Source organism: Podarcis liolepis (assembly GCF_965112155.1).
Source record: "Podarcis liolepis genome assembly, chromosome: 1".
In the NCBI taxonomy this organism is placed as follows: Eukaryota; Metazoa; Chordata; class Lepidosauria; order Squamata; family Lacertidae; genus Podarcis; species Podarcis liolepis.
The window spans coordinates 102037418-102058906 of NC_139554.1; the positions used below are offsets into that span (position 1 = coordinate 102037418).

A 21489-nucleotide genomic window follows, 5' to 3' on the forward strand; every position below is an offset into this window, starting at 1 on the left:
TTTAAACCAATTATTTTATTAATTTATATCCCACCTTTCTTGCATAATGGAACCCAAGGCAGAAGACAGGTTGCTGACATTAAGACTATGTACAGTTTTCTGTTTGCCCCACTGCTTTCCCCGGGGAAAACTGACTGTTACTGCTGAATCGGAACAAACATCAATACGCAGAAAGCAGTGGGACAATCAGAAGTAGAGACAAGCCCCTATAGCTCAGAAAAAAACCTAGTATTTGAAAAGCAGTAGTGATAGCCACAATAAAGAGATTAATTTACTCCAGTGCTACTTTTGCATTCAGTTTTTAGGGGGGGAAGGGGGGGGGAGACTTTACAGTAGACAGTCTCCAACCCAATTTTGACCTCCATTTAAACCCAATCCACTTCAGTTTACTCATCTCATACCAGCTGGCCATATAAATACCACAATCCTCCATTTCTAATCTTTGTTTATAACTTCATAATTTTATCACCACAGTATTATATTTATACAGTGGTGCCCCGCAAGACGAAATTAATTCGTTCCGCAATTTTTGCCATCTAGCGAAATTTTCGTCTTGCGAAGCACGGTTTAAACGGTTTAACAAAGTCGCAAGACGTTTTCGTCTTGCGAAGCAAGCCCATAGGGGAATTCGTCTTGCGAGGCAAATCGCGAACAAAAAAACCTTTCGTCTAGCGAGTTTTTTGTCTTGCGAGGCATTCGTCTTGCGGGGCACCACTGTACAGCACTATCAACTGTCACCTGGCAGTAGCAATTCCATCAGGCTATGTCAGAAGGAGAAATGGGAAGTAGGGCTCTCATCCCATCAGCTCTGCTGAAAGGCCAACTCCATCAGACACCTCTGATGCCAACCAATCTGTTTCTATACTAGCTAGTCACTGTAGGAACTACTGTTTGAATTGGTGCCTGAGTTTGCTTTCTCTTTTCCATCTCTGTCCCTTGTGTGATTTGTTTTTTGACTGTGAGCCTCTAGGCAGTGACTGTCTTGTTTTTATTCATTTTATGGAAGCCATTCTGGGAGCCCTTTTTGGTTGAAGTGGGCATGCAAATGCTCTAAACAAACAGACATGATACTTTACAAAGAACAAGAAACCAGATTCCTACCCTGAGGGGCTCACACACTATAATTTTCAACTGGAAGTTTGGCAGGAGCAATTTACGCAACACATGTCAAGTAGTACGAGGGCTGAAATGGAAGAAGGATGTGCTGTCAAATACAGCAAAGTCAAGACACTTCAGAAATAATACATGTGCAATTTATGCCACCTACATACACTTTACGTATGTCAACACTCAGCCAGCCTCTAATTCCTATATTTGTCCTCAATACTTAACAGTTTCTCTATCTATTTGGAGGTAGGGAGAAGAAGCTACAGGTGAAACAATGCAGAAGAGCTGAAGGCTGCTGTTGAAGCAGCCTGGTCTTCCATAACACCTCAGCAGTGCCACAGGCTGATAGCATCCATGCCACGGCGCATTGAGGCAGTAATTGATGCAAAGGGGGCCCAAACCAAGTACTGAGTACATATGCATGTTTCTACTTCTCAGAGGTCCAATATCACTCTATTTGCAATCCTTGTTTTGCTGATATCATTTACTATTCTAATTTTCTGAGACTATTAATTTGGGGTTTTCATCAGCTGTATGCCATGATAATCACAATTATAACAAATAAAGGCTTGACATATCTCGCTTTGCATGTCCTGAGTCTATTTCATCTATTAGTTTCACCTTTTAAGTTGAATTACTGAAATAAATGAACTTTTCGATATTCTATATGGCTGCTGTAACTTTGACAGGGCTGGCACGTAAATGCAAAAAAGGTGCTTAAATTCAAAACACACCATGGGCATGATGTCGTCAATGTCAAGAACAGATTATAACCAAGCGGGCTGCAAATAGTATTAGCCGGGACTAGCCTGCCTAGGTCCCTGCAGAAACCCACCAGCCTTGCAGCCGCTTCTCCCCCCCCCCCACTGTGCATATTTAACCACCGCCCCTGCTAATATCCTGCCTTGGGCTTAATGACACCATGGCCGTGTCCCGTTCTCACAACCCACCTACAGATCCTTATTCCTTAAAAAAAAAAAAGGTGGGGACGAAAGCCCCCCCCCCAGCCCACCACTATTTCGCCTTGAGGAAAAGGAGCAGCCCAACACGCCTTCCCAGCTTATAGGGCGAGAGGGCAGCTGCAAGAGCCGTTGAACCGCTTCAGAACCACCGTCCCGTTTTAAAAAACCAACACCAAAAAAAACGAAGCCAAGGTGAGGCATTTTAAATTGAGCCCCGCCCTCCTCCACGCAGCTCCCGCGCGCTCACCTTCCCCCCACCCTCCTCAAAACCACGTCCTGGACTGACCGTTACCTGCGACGCTCACAGGCAACTCCCGAGCGAGCGAGCGAGCGCCTCTTCCCCCCCCAACCCCCGTCACTCTCGCTCTCGGCTCCCGCCCGCCGCCGTTACTCCGAGCTCCCGCCGCCAAGCTCTGATGAGTACCCTCCCGGCAACCTCCGCGCGCGAGAGAGCGCGAGCTAGCACCTCTATCACGTGACCCCCGCGCGAGGGCGCCGATCTATTTACAAGCGCAGCGGCTCCGAGTCAACGGGTTTCCTGCGTCTCTTTCTCAGACTCTACTCCTCTTCGCCTCCGCCCATTGGCTTACTTCCGCCTTTGCCCTCTTGATTTCCCCTCCCGCAATTTCCGGTCTCCCCTCTTTTTTTTTTTCTTTTTTCCCTCCCCCTCCCCTTTTCTCCTCCCACTTTCACGGAATCCTTTTCCGGGTTCGCTTGCGGCGCGCGGCATTGTGGGAGGCAACCTTTTTTCCCTCCCCCCCTCCTTCAACCCAGCAAGCTCCCTTGGGGCGCATGCGCAGTGACAGCCTCCCATCTTTCTCTCAGCCAGAACCAGAGCCTCAGCAGCAGCGGCAGCAGCTGATGATGAAGAAGAGAGGGAAGGGGGGGAGATTGGGGAACCTTTTATTTATATTGTTAAAGGGACAGAGCACTAATTCCACCTTGAATTGGTTTGCGGGGAGGGCTCGGCCTGAGGAGATTTGAGTTTCTCCCCCACCCGCAGCCTAGCTAGAGGATCCCAGAGAGAGACAGTGAGAGAAGGAGAGTTTCTTCCCCCGCTTCGGCCGTCAGAGGAGAGAGAGAGAAGAGAGCTAAAGCCTCTTAGCAACACAGTCCCCCCTCTCCTCCTCTTACTACTATTGCTGCTGCTGCTGCTTTTTGGCCCTGGCTGGAGACACCTCACCACACACACAGCAAGAGCAGCAGCAGAAGCCAGCTCTCTCCCCCCACCCCTCATCCCCCTGCTCTCCCCTCCTCCCCCTTTATTACCCTTTGTGTGTGTCTCTCTCTCCACTGCTCCAGGAAAGGAAATAAAAGTGGGGGGCAGCTAAGGTAAGCCTATCTGGGTATGGGAGAAGGAGGTAAGGCGAGCAATGCCTGCTCCTGCTCCACAATTTCACTCTGAGGCAAGCAGATCTGGATTGCTGGTGGGAGGGGGGTTGTTTCTCTCTCTCTTTTTACTTTTGACTATAAGAAGCGGTTTGATTGTTTCCTGGTTGGTTATATTTGGGTTTGGGGGTTTGCTTGGGTTGGGGGTTTTTTTGAGAGAGATGCAGAGTGAAAGGTATCAGCATTGTGTTCTGATCTTGGCCAGTACTGTAGAGGATATTTGTATATTATAATTTGCTCACTCGTTGGGTAAAGGAAAATGCCACATTCCATGCTCTTGTCTAGTGTTTATTTATTCCTTCCTACGTAATCAAGTGTCATTGATTTTTGTTTTATTGCTTTGGGTTTTTTTGTTCCACGTTGATGCTTTGCTTCTGGGCATATACAAAAAGTCTTCCAATCTGCTGTTCTATATGTGGGGATATCTATATCTAAATATAGATATATAACTACTTACTGTTGGTAGTGGTCTTGGGAACTTTCTGCTATGTAGAGAGAGAGATGTTGACTCAAAGGGTGACTTGGAAAAGGCTTTTCCCTGAAGTGTCTACATAGTATTTGAATTTTTTGTATTTAAGATTGGCAGTATGAAATAGAAGCACCTGATTGTGTATAGTTAATTTGTTTAGGTTATGTCACTTTTGAGATACTGACTTTGCAAATACTTGCTTATAATAATAACTAACACATCTATTTAGCATGTTTGTGATCCATGAAATGATGCAGGTTTGAATAACATTACATGAAGTAAATATTGTTAATGCCATTTTCAGTGTCACCTGTTTCTGCTGAGACCTCTCATTTGTTTTTATTAAGGACTTAAGAATCAAACTTTCCATTTTACCTGATCATAAAAATTAAAGCCAATCCTATATATATTTACTTATTTATAAATCCCATTGATCTGGAGTAAAACTTTGCTGTAAGGGTGTAATTTGCCCAGTTTAAATTCTATTTAGTACTTTGCAAAAGTGGAATAGAAGCTTGGAAAATATGGTGATTATTGCAAGTCACATTTGGTACAGCTTGGGCAGCTCTGTTGTGGAGTTATTGTCTTTGTGTTTTTATTCTGAAATAGTTTAAAGTAGGAGGATATTTACCATAGCTGCAATGTGTGTTTGAACTGTGAAATGTGCACAGATGGCCTATGCATTTCAATAGGCCCAGGGAATCTGACCAAAGTAACATGCAGCTTGATATGTGATGCTTCTCTACTAGTTGAAGTCAGCAAGTGATTCTGGCCTTCTGAATACTTTCTCTGATAACATGATTTGTTGGCAAAAAGTACCTTTTCTAATCTTAATGGCAACATAAAACTTGTACTTTTGATCAGGTCAGATGTCTGGTGAAAAGCAAATGTGGAAAGTCAGTGGAAAAGCTTCAGCTGTAACTGAAGGACAGCTTGCCTTCAGTATTCAGAGTGCTAAGCAAGATAACTTTCTGTTGAAGAGGGGGGAAAGTATTTTATATGGATACATGTGAAGTAGTGATCCATTTATATAGATACTGGTTTTTTTAAACACAATTTTCATCTTATTAAAAGCTGGGCACTTTAATTTAGTTCTGGGACAGTCTATGGGTTTTAATTGTTCTGTTTTTTTCTGTTATGGTACATCACACCCATAGAGAAACCTGAGTTTGGTTCACTTTAACTTCAGGTACTGCGCTGTCTTAAGGTTTGTTGGTATCCAAATTGGACTGTGGAACATTATTAACATAAATATGGAATTATTTTCATTTCTTTACTGATGGAATAATTGTAAGTGTTGATAAATAATATGATACAGCTTTGCTTATTTATTCATTAATAACATATGTTTTTAGTGCAGTAATCTGAATCCCTTCAGTGAATTGATCATAACACTTTCAGTTCTAAGCATACTTTGAATTCACAGGAACTTTTTTTTCATTAGACTTCATTCAAAGTGAATAGATTTATGATCAGAACCTGATTCTCTAATTCTGTGTATGTATACATGAGAATTGGCTTCATTGAGTGTTGCAAAACCTACTCTGAAGTAAACACTCATAGAATCAGGCTTTCATAGACTTTTACAAACAATTATACATATTTAACATTATTTGCGCTGTTAGGAAAACTAAATAGTAGACTTCAGCATATGCCTAGGCCTTTGCCAAGCCCAACCATTACAGTACTAATTTCAAAACTTACTATTCATTTTTATTTCATATATAAAATAATCTTCAAATTAAACGCAATCACAAAACCCACCAAAAAACAAACTAGTACTGATTTAATTTAATTTAGCTATATGTTTCTTTGAGATAGTAAAATACAGAGGAATGTTTTTTGTAGGCGGATCCTTGAATCTGAGTCTTAGAACTGGAGTATGTGTAGAGGCAAGAAAGTGAGTATATATAGGGACCATAACTCAGTTACACAGCACATTCATTGCATGAAAAGGTTTATAGGTTCAATCCCTGGCATATTCAGGTAGAGCTGTGAAACAATATAAGCTATTATACATTTGTGTATTATACATCTGTTTGGGGAAGAAATTGGCTTGTTCAAGACCTTTTGAAGAAACCTTTTGAACTTGGTAACAATCTAAAGTAGCACAGGAAAATCTGCCTGGTTTTATCGTTAAAATTTCTTAAGGAACTCCTCATTAACACATCTTCATAAGGCCTTTGAAATGTTTATTGGAGATCACTTTGGTGATAGTCCTTAAACCATACAACACAGATTAATTTGTCATGAATAGGACTTCGTAGGAAACATATTTTGAAAATAGTATCTGTAATTCTTAAAATGCATCTATACTAAGATTTCTTACAGCTGGGAAAGCTATGGTAAAGTCTAGGGCCAGTTGAATCAAAGCATCTCTCCCATCTCGTCCAAATACTTGATCAGTTGAATCCTATATATATTTACTCAGAAGTAAGATCCATTTAGATTTGTAAGTTTCAATAAACATGGATAGGAACTTGCTGTTCGGATTATATGCACATTCTGTACGCACATTCTAGGTTATGTGTTGTAAAAATAATGTTTCAGCTTTTAAATGTCAGTTATAAAGCTATGAACCAGCTCAGCCTTGTTCTTTAAACACTGGTATTTGCACTGGTTTTGCTGGTGGTTCATTCCACCTCTTGTTCGTGCAACTGCAGCAAACATTGAGAGTGGGCCAAAGCTATTTTGCTTGTGGAAAAAAAAAATTCTTGGCCAATCCAGTGAGGAGAGGTCTGTCCTGATAGGCATTGTGTAGCTAAATTCTCCAGTGCCACTTTAAAGTTCAAGCGCCTTGAGTGCTTAGAGTTTCTAAAGCTTATTAGGTTTTTTTTGGCTGCTTAGTTGTTCCCCTAGATTATACTCTATGATAGTTTGAACATTATTTTGTCAGTCATACTATGAAATCTTGCTAGTAGCCTTTAGGAAACAGAATAATAATAATAATAATTAATAATAATAATAATAATTTATAGCCCACTCATCTGGTATTGTTAAAGAACACAGGAAGCTGGCTTCTACAGAGTCAGACCATTGCCCCATCTAGCTTAGTATTGCCCACATTGTCCAAGGTTTCAGACAGCTCTATCTGGAGATGCTGGGGTTTAAATCTTGGACCATGAGCACACGAATTAGATGCTCTACCACTGAACTATGGTTCTTCCCCAAGATGTTTGATAGGATCGCTTGAACAACACCAACATTTCTACTGCCACTGTTGATGTTGTGAAGTCTCATGTATAGCCATATTATTGATACATTCACTTGATCTCCAGTTGATCTTTTTGTTATAAACTTTCAGGAATCCTTCACCAAGGCTGCAGTCTGATTAGGAGCAATTATTAGCAGTAAACCTTGTCAGTTTCCTTTGTGTAGTTGCACTCCTTGAGCATGATCACTGCTTCCCCCCCTTTTTTTAAACATAGAAATAGTTGTTTGCATCAGCTGACAGTGTCGATCAATCATTACATCAAGTATGACTTACTTTTCAAAACTTTGTTAAATATAACATTTATCCTTTAAATTTTATTTTTATATAGTGCTGGATGGGCATTCTCTAGCTATTGGAATATATGGTGAAACATTTAGGTACACCTAAGCTTTTTCTGGATGTCTCCTTCATGGAAACTAGGAACCAGAAAGTTAATACTTACCTGAGAAGAGGGCTTCCTATCCCCATTCTGTCCTGCCTTAGCTAGGATGCAAAATGCAAGCAGCACTGTCTCCTCAATCTCATATTTTGATTTTATTCTTATTCACTGTCAAGTACCCCTTGTAGTATTCAGGACCAGGGGTTTACTAACCAGAATCAACCTTGTATAGCTGTACTTTCTTATTTTGATATTACCGTGCTCCAGAAGATACTCCCACTTTGCCTACAACGGTATCTGTGTTGAGTATTTTTATAACTCTTTTTCTCAACTTGTCAGGTCTTCAGTGTTAGCAACCTTAGTAGCTCTTGTGTTTTCGGGCTATTAATCCCCACCCCAATATTCTAAAGAGCTCCTTTGGCTATATCAGTCTTTGATGCAGAATGGCATTAAATTTGACACATGGCTTCTAAAGTTCTTTTCTTCTGGAAGGCTGCACACCAGACCTTTTCCAATTGCCTCACAAGGGTAGATTGTATATGTGGATATGTTTCCTAGAGCACACTGAACTTTGGGCACTATGGTGACATTCCAGGTGCAAAATTATATGTGTGTTCTCTTCAGTTTTAACCTGTTTTAATTACCAAGCTCAAGATTGTGATGAGGTTCAGGGTACTTATTTTGGTTTTCACAGATGTTCTCGGATGTCTTCAGTGGTGCTGTGGCTACTCTTCAGAGAGCCCATTGATGGAGACAGATTAGGTGGCTACTATCCCTGAAAGCAACCTGTATCCAGCAGAGTAGTCAGGCTCTGCTGCAATCTATTATTGCATCATTCAGTAATTAGGCACACTAAGTATGGATCTCTTTGCCTTCTCAGAGAACCATCAACTCGCAAGGGTCTTCACAAGATATCTGGGCTAGAGGAACAGAAGCTCAAAACTCTGCAACCTTAGAGTTTTTGTATGCCTTCCCCCCATTCTAAGAGCCTATGGAGGTAGTAGTTGTGGCTTTTCTGGCCTTGCAACTGTGGTTCTCTAGAATTCTAGTGCAGCAAGTGCCATGACATCTTCCTTGTTCTGTTTCACTGAAGCATTTATTTTTCTGAATCGTGGCTTGCTAAAGCTAAGGAAAAGATAATAGTACAAAGTGAAATGAAGAATGTTATTTAAATATACCAAATGAGCAAGGTAGATTTTAGGATATACAGGTGTGCTGGTAGAAAGCTGGAAGTCAGCAGGCTGAAGAATGTAATTTGGCTTTGCGGGGCAAAAAATGCTAGAAGAGTGAGAAGAAGGAGTGGAAATAGTTGCTAAGTGGTAGCAAAATAATGCAAACATTTTGATGTCAATAAGAAAAATTTAGATAGAACATGAGAAGACAAGGACACAATTATTAAAATTCCCAGAAATTTTTAAGCCAGGTAGAACTGTATACATAGTTTGTCATCAAACCTAACCTTTACTGCTTTACCAATGGGAAATGTATCATTTATAATTCAGGTAGAATAGAAAACTGTACTATTTAGCATTTATATTAAATTAAAATCTAGTAATAACCTTGGTTTTGTACAAACAAAATTATGAATTTACTTATTTGTAGTCCACTTCTTTTTGCGGGTCTTAGTCAGAATTGTTGTTGTTGTTGTTTAGTCGTTCAGTCGTGTCCGACTCTTCGTGACCCCATGGACCAGTGTGTGCCAGAATTATCATTGTCTAATTATGTAGATCAGCCTTTCCCAACCAATCATTCCAACTATCCTGATAACTGATATTGCGGGCTTCTGAACATTGGAGTTGTAGAAGAAAAGGATGCAAAGAGCGCCAGGTTGGAGAAGGCTACTTTAGACCATCTTTCATAAAAACATCTTTGAAAGTATTTCACTTATTCTAATGGGGGGAAATCATAGAAGTTTCTTCAGTGCTGTCCAGCATATTGAAAAAAGCTAGGAACCCCATTTTTCCTTAATTTTTTCTAGTACTCTCTCTGCCATTTAACATCTCTTGAAAGTGAGAATAGAAAACAGATGGAAAATTGTCATTGTTAATGGAATTAGTTAGTTAGTTAGTATACCACCCTCCATCTGAAGATTATAGGGTGGTTCACAGCATAAAAATATGAAATGGAAGCACAAAATGAAAAATGAACAAAAAGAAAAATAAACCAATAACCCCACCTTCCACAAACATATTTAAAAGGCAATGGAATGTTTAATCAACCAAAGGGCTGGTTATAGAGAACGTTTTCACCTGGTGCCTAAAGATATGTAATGAAGGTGCCAGGCAACCCTCCCTAAGAAGTGCATTCCACAAAGGGGAGCCACCACAGAAAATGCCGCTCTTGTGTTGCCACCCTCCAGACCTCTGATGGAGGAGACACAAATAACGTCCTCAGGTGAAGAGAGGTGGTCCTTGAGGTACTGCGGTTCTGAGCCGTTTATGGAACAAATTAGATGAAGTCTAGAATTTGCAAAGACTCTAGAGCAGGCATGGCCAAACTTGGCCCTCCAGCTGTTTGGGGACTACTTCCCATCATCCCTGACCACTGGTCCTGTTAGCTAGGTATGATGGGAGTTGTAGTCCCAAAACAGCTGGAGTGCCAAGTTTGGCCATGCCTGCTCTAGTCAATAATCAATATAGAACTCCCATAATTCTATAATGGGCATACCATTATATCAGATATAAACCTCCTCTCTGAGTCATTCTCTGAGTCTGGATCCTTATGTACCCAGGGAAAAAAAGAGGAAAATGTCACTAGGCCTGGGAAACCCCCAAAGTTTGTAGAATTAAAAAGAAGGAAGAAAAAGGAGTAAAACCCTAAAGGGGAACCCTCCAAAATAAAGTAAGGACTGAGCACGGTTAGTGGGCATGGAATATTGATTGTTCCAACCTTTTGAAAGAATCAATCGGGTGGAATGGAGTATCCTGGTTCTACAATACACAGGTTATACCAGCATATTATAATGGTTGTCTTCCATGTATTTGTCTAATCCTATAGTCCAAAATAAAAATCAGGACATCCAAATCTGGACACCTGTGAAGCCTAAAGAGGGGAAAGGTAAACTTACTTTATCCTTGCATAAAAATATCAGCGTTCAGGATACTAATAGCTGGTGGGGGCCAAAGAATGTGAATGTACCCTGTTCTTGGATTTACAGAAGGATATCCGTGGTAACATCGTAAAGTTTATGAAACAAGCAAGAGACCAGCTCAAAAAATTGAAGTGCTCTTTTACCACTGAAAGGATCTAGAAGGAGTGCACTCTGATCCTTTAAGTAGTGTTGTGTAGCATGCCCTTCCCCAAATAAAGCACTCCCTCCCCAAATCATTCACAAGAGATTCTTACTCTTTTTAAAGAGCTATTGGAAAAAGTGCCATCATTTTTCTGATAGTGAATTCGCAATAATTATGTGCTTTGCAAATAGGTAGTTCTTTCAGTTCTTCCTCAGCTCACTACCAATATATTTAATTTGATAACTGCTAGTAGTGGTATTATTAGGGGAGAAAGGGAAAGTTGCTTCATCTAGCCATGCTTCATGCAGTTAAATTTTTAGAAACTTCAGTCACAAAATCAATGTGTGATGAAACCTCTGAAATGTCATTTTGTAAGCTAAAAAGCCTCACATATTTTTGCCTTTTCTTGTAGGCTCATCAAATCCTTCATTTTACAATGCTGTTTCTTTTTCAGTTCTGCCACATTCTTTTTAGAATGGGGCAACCAGAGCTAAGCAGTATTGCAAAGTGCATAGCAACATCATAAATAAATATGGCATTATGTAGTTGCTGCATTATAGCCTATCTCTTTCCTAATAATTCCTTGCACATAATCTGTGATTTTCATTTCCACATTACTGTGGGTTAACCCACCCCCCCCACCCCCGCAGAGAGCCATCTTCCACAATCCCAAGATCTTTCCTGGGCAGCAACAGCCTGAAATATGAGCCCCTTTTAAAAACATGTCAAATTTTTGTTGTTTACTTAATCTGCCACCAAACGCTTTGCTCATTTACAGTTTATCAACGGAAAATGGGATTTATTTGAAGAAGCATGGCATCAATATATTTTGTTAAGTGAGAGACTATGGTATGCATGTTACATACAAAAGTTTACAACTTAAAAATAACATCACAAACTTCCAAATAGTTGTGTGTTTTGATTCATTTCACCAGATATATTTCCAAATAAGTACTCATTTGAAATATTAGAACTTGCAAAGTATAAACTATTGTCACTTTTAAATTCAACAGTTGTTAATGAATGTTTGTTGGCTGGCTTCGCTCACTGACCCTATATAGACAAATACAAGATTGTGGCATTAATTTGCTTGGGAGTTGCTTCGATGTTAGTCCTGGTGATGGTTGGAAAAGTAAATTTATATGAAATTTGTAGTATACGATTCAGAAAGTCCTATTAAAATATACACTTTAAACCAGGCATAGGCAAACTCTGCCCTCCACTCGTTTTTGGGACTACAACTCCCATCATCCCTAGCTAACAAGAGCAGTGGTCAGGGATGATGGGAATTGTAGTCCCAGAACATCTGGCGGGCCGAGTTTGCTTATGCCTTCTTTAAACTAAGGTAGCCAGCTATTGCTACCAATTCCCTGTTGCAGGGAACACATCACCTGGTGTGTTGAGTATCTTGTCAGAGCTCAGTAGGTTGTCATTTAGCTTCTCTAACCACCTGTGCACAGGCAAGTACACAGGTATTTCAACTGGATGTCCTCCTTCAGTCCTCCCATTCTGCTTGGTGCTACATTGGTTAAAGAGGGCTGGTTAGGTGGGCACATGAGAGGTGGGTGCAGACTGAGCATTTCCCCACCCCTGGCAGAGGCATGGCTACTAGGGCTCTGTTGAGTTCCACTGGAATCCTCCCAGCTATTGGTTAGTTCTCCTAGAATGCAGACACACCCAGCCTAAAGCCTAAAATCTTTTGACATTTCCTCAATATAATTTTTCAAATCATAAATGTGCAGTATATATGGATTCTGTGCAATGAATTAATAAGGATTCCTTCAGTGTAGCACTTTTGTTGCAGGAATGCTGCAGTGATATCACATTTTCCCAGCATTCAAATCAGAATATTTTGTGTCTGGGAAATAACTCTGCCTGCCTGAAGAGCGCTTTGATTGCTATAGAATATGGTCATGTGAGTGTCACAGTACCTTGGGTTATAGTAGCTGTGTCAACACTTGCAGATAAGTAACTACATTATTTTACAGTATTTTGTTAAAAATTTAAAGCCTCTGTGTTCTTTCAGTGCATAGCTGTAACATGGAAACCTTCAAAACAGCAAAAAGACATGATGCATGACAAGGCTGCATGCACAAACACATAGGCATCTGCAAGTGTGCTTGAAAGATGCCAAGCTCATCTTCCAAGCACACCTGCAAGTGTCTATGTAGATAGGGCTTTTAAATAGATTGTTTGTAGCACTCCTGAAAACTCATCTCTCTTGGCTTTGCTCATCCACATTGTCCATTGATGCATCTTGTGGTAGTAAATTCCATGGTTAGTTAACTATGCACTGTCTGAAGATATACAGTACTTCCTTTTGTCTTTCTTGAACATCCCTCCATATATTGTATGACTTGCGTTCTAATATTATGAAAGGAGAAAAATAATCCACTTTCTGCACACCATGCATTATTTTATACACCTCTGACGTGTGTGTTCCCACCCCGTTCAACTTTTTTCAAAACTAAAAAGCCTCTAGTGTTGAAACCTTTCCTCATAGGAGAGTGTCCACAGCTCCTTGAATATTTTTGTTTCCTTTTCCTGCATATTGACCAAGCCTACAGTATCCTATTTGAGATGCTGTTTTCAGAAATACATTATGATATAGGTAGCTCTGGGGTGAGCTCCCGTCTTTCGGTCCCAGCTCCTGCCCACCTAGCAGTTCGAAAGCACCCTTAAAAAAAAGTGCAAGTAGATAAATAGGTACCGCTTTATAGCGGGAAGGTAAATGGCGTTCCGTGTGCTGCGCTGGCGCGGGCTCGCCAGAACAGCGATGTCACACTGGCCACGTGACCCGCAAGTGTCTTTGGACAGTGCCGGCTCCCGGCCTCTAGAGTGAGATGAGCGCACAACCCTAGAGTCTGACAAGACTGGCCCGTACGGGCAGGTACCTTTACCTTTTATAGGTAGCTTTATTTCTGATACCTTTCCTAATGATCTCTAATATGGAATTTTCTGTTTTCACACTAGGTGGATGTTTTAATTTAGCTGTGCATCACAATCCTAAGATCTCTCTTTTTATTTGCCACTTCAAGCTCAGTATATATGTTTGGGGTTTTTTGTCCCAATTTGCAATATTTAACAGTTGGACCATATTTGTCATTTTACTGCCCATTCACCCATCTTGGAGAGATTCTTTTGGAGATTTTTGCTTTAACTACCAGGATAGATCATGTTATCAGAAAAACTCACTGCTCATCCCTAACTCCAGATAATTTTATGAAGAAGTTAACAAGCACAAGTCTGAATACAGATGCTTATGGAACCCCACATTTTTTATCCCTCCCTTGTGAGAACTCTTCATTACTCCTGCTCTCTGTCTGTTCAGTCTGACCCTGTGGTAATGAATAATCAGAGGGGAAGAGGGAAGTTTTATATGCAGGATAATGTATGGTGTCCAACACCATTGCTTTGTGAACAAAATAATATTCCTTTTGCAGAAGAACCTTTTCCAGTGAGCACATATCATTCCAATAATGGAAGCTCACTGGGTAACTCTATTGGATGTTGCGCTAACTTAAATAAGTTAGGTAAATGAATCCCGACTTTTCTAATGTATAACAAACTTAGAAGTTCCGAAGTTTTAAATCACCATGCCATTGATATGAATTGTAATTAATCTGTCTGAGATTTTTGGAAACTACCGTATCAAATACCTTCTCAAACTGCATTTTAAAACCACTTACATTTTTACTGACGCAGCTATCTGAATAAAGCTACTTTTGGCTTGGAGTAAAATTGCAACTTCAGATTGAGAGTTTTCATTTTATTCTTAAGAAGTGAAAAACAATCCCAGGTGGCAAAAGCAGAGCAGCTGTCAACAAGCTGTGCAAATGCTCCTGCTAGATAAAATGGATGCATTGGTAGAATTTAGGTGCATTAATTTTGTCACATATCTTTATCAAATAATAATGGACTAGTAATTTAGAGAACAGGGACAAGGATAATAGAGTGGGAAAGAGGATGCTTCTGACTAATTAATAGTAGAAAAGACCCATTGAAATCAATGGGTATATACTAGATTAAGTGTATATGCTTGAACTAGGGTTGCCATATTTAAAAAAGTAAAAACCAGAATACCCCAAATGTTGTTGGCTTTTTTTAGGAGGACCCCAAAATTGTGCCTAAGATCTAGGACAAAGCACTGGGAAAATCTGGACATATGGCAGCCTTACTTGAACTTACATTTCAATTAAAAAGTAACTTTTGCACACAAATATTATGGGAGTAACTTCATTGTTGCCAGTGAGATCCAATACTTCTGTATTGCAAGCATTGGTTGTATGTATCTTTAGCTAAAAAGACTCAGAGCAGTTTACATACAGTCAATTAAAACAAAACAGTTCCTGCCCACAGGTTTATAATCTAAGGGAGAGGAGGCCCCCAACTGGTTACCACTGGAAGCGGCCCAGAGTGGCTGGGGAAACCCAGCCAGATGAGTGGGGTATAAATAATAAAATTATTATTATTATTACACTGATGGCAATATTTAGTTTGGACCCCGCTTCAGAAAGTGGATTGATTTGACAGACTATTTGGGGGGGATGACCCACTTCACCTTGCATCCAAAGCACAGCCTTGGTTCAGAAAATCCAAACCTTCTTATAATTTAGGGGGAGAAATGAGCAAATTGCTGTGGCATTTTTACTTTTTGACAGAATTGGATGACATTAGCAGGCAAGCACAGTATCGCTTGCTGAATGAATGTAGCCTGCCAAATTTTAGACGAATGGGTGTAGGGGAATGTTGTGCAAAGGTAGTATTCAAAGTTTTGCTGCTGCCCCTCCCCATGATGCTGTGAATTATTTGTATGAAAATAGCAAAAAAAAAAAAAAAAATTAGGAAGGCAAGAGGTTAGAGACTTAATAATGAATGGGAAAAGCTATGAAGCTTTCTTTTCTTCTCAGTTCTAAGTTCTTTGTACATGCCTTTCGACAACGTTTTGATTGGAAGTAAAAAATAGAGACCTGGTAACATGACTCCCTGATTAGAAACTAGAGCTGTAAGTCAGAAGACTATATCCTGTCTTCTCCTTCCCCAATGTCTTCTATTTTTCTCTTTTGGAGTCATGGGGAAGCATATTGCCATTCTAACAGAGAGTCTGAGACTGTGTCCTCCCAATCTCTGAAGTGGACCTTATGTTTTGGGAGCAGCTCAGTTAGCTTTCCATGGAAGGAAGGAGCCTTTCTATCCAGGGAGAGCTGAACCCTGAATGAAAACGGTTAGGTTTGTAATATTTTGTGGATTAGGTTTCATACTTAACTGACCTTTCTTGGCCAATGATTTATGAATTTCTGCTTAAATTTAAACTGCTTATCTTATAAGCAGTAGAGCTGCATACACAAGCTTTTCTGATGAATTCATAAAATATCAAAATGTCAACAAATAGGAATTTTTCTTGCTCATAAGTTTGGCGTTTGGTAAAAAGGTATTGTTTGGAGTTTGGTAAAAAGGTATTGTTGAATTGTAAGTGGAATGTATGTAGCCTTAAGTGGCACACAAACAAAAGGGACTTCATGTATATTACTGGCTTGATGACTGTCTCTATAGTAATTCTATTTACACTTGATCTCAATGGAACTTACTTCTGTGTTGACACACATAGGATTGTGCTTCTCAGTATGTTTGTGTCCTAACTCCTTCCTCATGAACATTTAAAGACAGTTCACATGTGTTCATTGATTCCAGGAATATTGTGACAGTCAAACACAAACGGAACCCATGCAATACACTATACAGTTGCCAGTTTTTAGTGTTAAATATTTACCATGAAGTTGTGAACTACATTTTTTAATTGAGCATGAAAGGAATACTTCCTATTGAAAGCTGCTTTATTCATGAAACTTGTGCACAAAAAATAAATAAAAATCAAGCCACATCCCATGACCAGTGTCTTTTACAAGCTGTTTGCACTACTGGCTGCAGTTGTGCATTTAACATGTGCTGGCTCTTGTGTGTACTTGTGGAAATATTCAGATATTTAATTTAGTACTGGGTACTAATTAGAAACACATTTTAAAAGTATTTGTTCTAACAGAAGGTCCCTGGGGCTGCATGTGGTGTTCCTGTGTACACTCTGAATTTTCAGGCCCGCATTTGAACCACACCCTCTCACAGAGCAGAAATTGGCTCCTGAACAACCATCTAGAGCTGTGATCCTAATTTGACCTGCAAGGCTGTTTTTGCAACCTTTACTACACCTGATGTCATATATGAAGTGTGGGCTAAATAAAGACCTGGCTTGCTGCCAAAAAGCTGGATTTGCCCGGTGCCTCTAGAGGGATGTTCAATGTGAGAAAGTGGCTTAAAGCCAGAAGGATTTATTGCGTCCATTCATGGACAGAAACTCCATCAGATGCTCACAAGTTTCTCTGATTACCATCCAATGTTTCTTCATCTGTTTTTAAAGAAAAGTTTTATATTTACTTTCAGAAGTTTTTTGTTCAAGCCACCATTTTTCAGCATTCATTGAAAATAACCTTTGTTTTAAAACTTGTCCTTCAGAAACATGAAATTGGAACAAAATGTTATTTTAGCAAAGGTTGGTCATTTATATTAGTATGCTCTCTTTTCAAAGTATTCCCTTCCAGATTTTGTGCTAGAAGTGTTATTGTTGAAGGATTTCTTGGCCATATTAGAAATTATAATCTAGTTAAAAGTTCTGTTTATACTTCCCATGTCTGTTATGCTCTATATTAGAATGCAGGGCAAAGCCAGACATCTAACTGTTTATAACAGCTGCAGTATTTAGCTTTAGAAATAGGGAAAAATATTCATGCCAGTAATTATAAAAATGACAATGGTAGAACAATTCTACAAAAGCTATAACTTCTTCCACAAATTTATGAAACTTTTTTCTTTATTTTTTAGCATGCTCTTTACTTAACTACAATTAAAACTCCTTGGCAGTTACTTGCACTGAAATTAAAGTTCTGATTATTAGAGGTTTCTTTTATTTTGGACCAAGACACTGAGAGTGTTCTCTATATAAGAATTACGTCTGTATCCTCTATTCTCTATGAGAAAGGTCAATTTAAAACAATGGGGCTTACTTCATTTAACAAAATTTGTATACCACTTGTTTGTAACAAAACTTCTATTTACAGTATTCACTGTAAATATTAAAATCAATAAAAACAGTTGAAAACAAGTAATTAATTTTTAATTAAGAGCAGCAGCAAAGGTTCAAAGAAATTAAAACATGTATGCATCTACCTGTCTAGATAAGCTTACTTTTGAGTAGGTGTTTATAGGATGACAAGTGTATTGTCCTTCCTCCCCACCCAGCTAACTGCACTTTGGGTTTTTTTATATCTCAACCAGGGCAAGCTGTGGTAAGTGTTAACTATGCTGTTTGAATCAAGCCAGCTCAACTGTGGTTAATGCTCCTGGCTTGTTTTAAATGACGCGTAGTTTAAAAGTAACCACAGTTTGCAGTTCAGATATTATGCGAAATCTTTTTTAAAAAAATATGAAAGCAGAAGCTCTTTATTTGCATCGGGAGAGCATACAAGCCCATGGTTTAGGCACATAAACCTAATTGTACTTTAATATTATGTGCAAACCAGGCCATTCTGTTTCAGAATGACACATAATTGCTGGAATACATCATAGTACAGTATAAGTTGGCTGAAAGCGAAACTGCTTCAGGTAGATAAACATGGACAGTGTTCGAAACCCCCATTGTTCTAGGTGCATTTTGTGACAAGGAATTTCATTAGTGCAAGCAGTTTCTGAGCTCTGGGCACAGTACTGCGCCTAAGATTTCAGATTAAAACTGCAGAGTGGAAGGAAAGGAGGACCCTTTTCTTCCTCCCCTCTTCCAGCTACTCTCTGAAGACTGGAGAAGAGACACTCTTAAGAATATTAGGCAGGTGGGCAGGGAAAGGACTAGACTATGTGCAAAATGAACATAATAGTTTAGCTGCAGTTTTCATTTTCAGCTTTTCATCCTTGTTATTAGAAAAGCGTGCTTAGACAGTCCTAGAAAAAAATCTAAACTGCAGTTTGTCATTTCTCCACAAACGTCGGCACATTTGATTGTCTTAAATAATATATTTGTTTGATCAACCTTAAACATGGGTGTAGTACTGAGGATTTAATATTATTGAATGTTGATATCCATTGTTTTGAAAAGCACATATACCGCAGTTATGTGGTCTATGCTTGTCCTAGGTTCTTCAGATTGTTTTATATTTTGATTAATCTGTTTGCAAAGCTATGCCACAGTAGTTACTTGTTCTGCAATAGGAGGAATAAAATGGTAATGCCAATTCCAAGTTTTCAAAGTTATTTCTGTGACAGGTGGGAGACACCAAAGGTGCTCACTGTGGAGACATAATCTACCCACAGGATATTTTGTGTGTGTGTGGAAACAAATTCCTATTCCCCATAAGGCTAAGGCAGTGATGGAATGGTCCATTAGGCGGCCCTTGAGTCAAGGTCCAATTGCCCCTTTGGGTTTTCTGAAGCTTGCTAAGTTGGTTTAAAAAACAACCCAGAAAAACATCCCTTATAGAAAGGCACCTTTCTGTAGAATGTCCCAACTAGTCCAGAAAATAAATATGGCTTGAAGGAGAAAGAATATGAGGAAGGATCCAGGTGAGGATGGCTGCTAGCTAAAGCTTAGGTTAATGAAAAAAGAAGACAACCTCCACTGGCCATTACAGAATGGTGTAATTTGGAAAAGAGTGACATGGATCAGCCACCTGGAAATGTCCCCCAAGCATTGTGGGATGTGTTGGCTTGATACCTCTTAAGTGAGACAGGTTAGGGAAGATTGTGCAAACCGGACTTGTATAGTTTGGAATGTATATACATGCATCTCAGTACCTTTACTATTAATGAGCTGTAGTAGTGAGGCAGGCATAAGCCTGCTTTCCTACGACGCACACAGGATGCTAATCATGTACGTCAATTCATTGTGGTCTCCAGTTTGTTCTCTTTGGCAAACATTAGCTGTAGCCCACTTAAAGATCCCGTTTTGCACATCTTAACATACACATACAGTGAAAATACAGCCTAGTTTTACTGTTCTCTAGTAAGATGACTTGCGCCTCCAGATAATGTGAAGTTAGACATTTTCAGTTCTGTAAGACAATAAACTAATTAAGGTTCAGTTCTGTGAGATAATAAACTAATTAAGGGTAAAATAAGCACATGTATGTGGTTTTATATTCTATTAAGACTATGGATGCATTCAGACAACATATGTTTTTATACTGTGCAGTAGCATCTGCAGCCGTTGTATATGGTGGGAATCCTATAGAGTTCTACTATCCTAGAAAGTAAGGTGCCTCATTCTCACAAATTATCACATGTTAGCCACTGAGTCATATCCCTCACCCAAGTGTTGTGACTGGAGTGTGGGGGGAGCTGAGTCATCTGAATATACCCTTCAAAGCTCACAATGGATTATCACCTTGTTTGACTTCAAACATGAACAATGCATCTGTGCTTGCAACTGTGATGTACTGTTTCTGGCACACTGTAATTTTTTATCACATAGCCATTGCTAATTTTCACTGCTTATTTCCTGTTGCTAATATTAATGATAAATAACCAAGCCACTTGCTTTTCATTTATTTCTGTTAACTCCCTTGAACACCATTTTTTGGAAAGACATGATACAAATTTAACACCTAAGGCTGCAATCCTGTGCACACCTACCTAGGAACAAGCCCCACTGAAAAAAGTCTAAAGTGACTGGAAAACTTTTAGAAGTTTAGACTAAGATATCATGAATAAATATCAAAGTACTGACTGAAGCATTACCTTGCTGATGGATCTGCTTCTACAAATGCCCCTAAGCGAAGGATGAAAGCCTAAAGTTGATGTTAAATTTACAAACTGTATTTAAGATTTCCTCTCCAGGCTATGCTGATCACCAGAGACTGTGAGAGGGTGTGGGACATTATTTGTCTTGGTTCTCATTCTGACCATAAAGTCCCTTTGGGCACACCAAAGATGGCTGTATACATTGTTTTAATTATATTAGGGATATTATTTTGGCTTTATAACTATATTCATCTTTTTGTATTATATTGTAAGCTGCTTTTGAGAGCTACTTGGGCTAATAATGTAAAAAATAGCAGGGTGGCTAGAGGGTAGATAGTTGGAAAATTTGTAATAGACCAGCAAGACTTTCTGAATCCTATTTGCTTAGCATTATTAATAACAAACAGTCTTTCGTCCAATAAATTAGGCTGTTAGAATTCCTGATCTGTGGGAACTCGAAAGTAGTCTTCTGCAGATAATCCTGATTTTTGGGCTAATGGCACACAATAGGCAACTGCAACCTTAGAAGTGTGATCCTGTGCACCTTTACACAATAGGAAGCTGAACTGTGTTCTTTGACTCTTACTCACAAGTAGGCACAATATTTTGCAGCCTTTTCTTGGTTTTACCTCTCCTTACCAGGTGTCTCACAATGCAGATAATTCCACACATATTAAGAGCATTCAGGCTGTTGAAAAGGAATGAGGTATTCATTTCAAAGGTGTGTGTGGTGCCATGATGCATTAAGGCAGGGGCACAAAACTGGGAGGGGGAAAGGAGATGGGGAACAACAGCAGTTGGGGTAGCAAACAAAGAACACTGTTTGAAGAGCCCAAGTTTGTCTGTCCGACTTCATGGCCTCCAGTTCCTTGGTGTGCACACAACAAACAGGAAGGGCCAACACAATGGATGTCAGACTATCCACCTTCAGCAGCTACTGCAGCTAGGTTTGAGGG

General features: G+C 39.6%; 2 protein-coding genes across 14 annotated transcripts in view; one reads left to right on the forward strand and one right to left on the reverse strand.

Moving 5' to 3' along the window:
- The window catches only part of ORC4 (origin recognition complex subunit 4), a 28466-nt gene extending 25794 nt beyond the window's left edge, over window positions 1–2672 (reverse strand). Inside the window, exons 1-2 of one of the 9 annotated variants that reach the window (XM_083494973.1) lie at window positions 2362–2523; window positions 1102–1183 (exon numbers count right to left, since the gene is read on the reverse strand). The gene's annotated coding sequence lies outside the window, so the exon portion shown is untranslated. The other 8 variants (XM_083494974.1, XM_083494975.1, XM_083494971.1 and 5 more) reach the window with 8 other exon arrangements.
- A 164-nt stretch (window positions 2673–2836) lies between these two features.
- Window positions 2837–21489, forward strand: part of MBD5 (methyl-CpG binding domain protein 5) — a 112443-nt gene continuing 93790 nt past the window's right edge. For all 5 annotated transcript variants that reach the window (XM_083493099.1, XM_083493098.1, XM_083493103.1 and 2 more), the window contains exon 1: window positions 2837–3401. The gene's annotated coding sequence lies outside the window, so the exon portion shown is untranslated. The remainder of the gene's footprint in view (window positions 3402–21489) is intronic.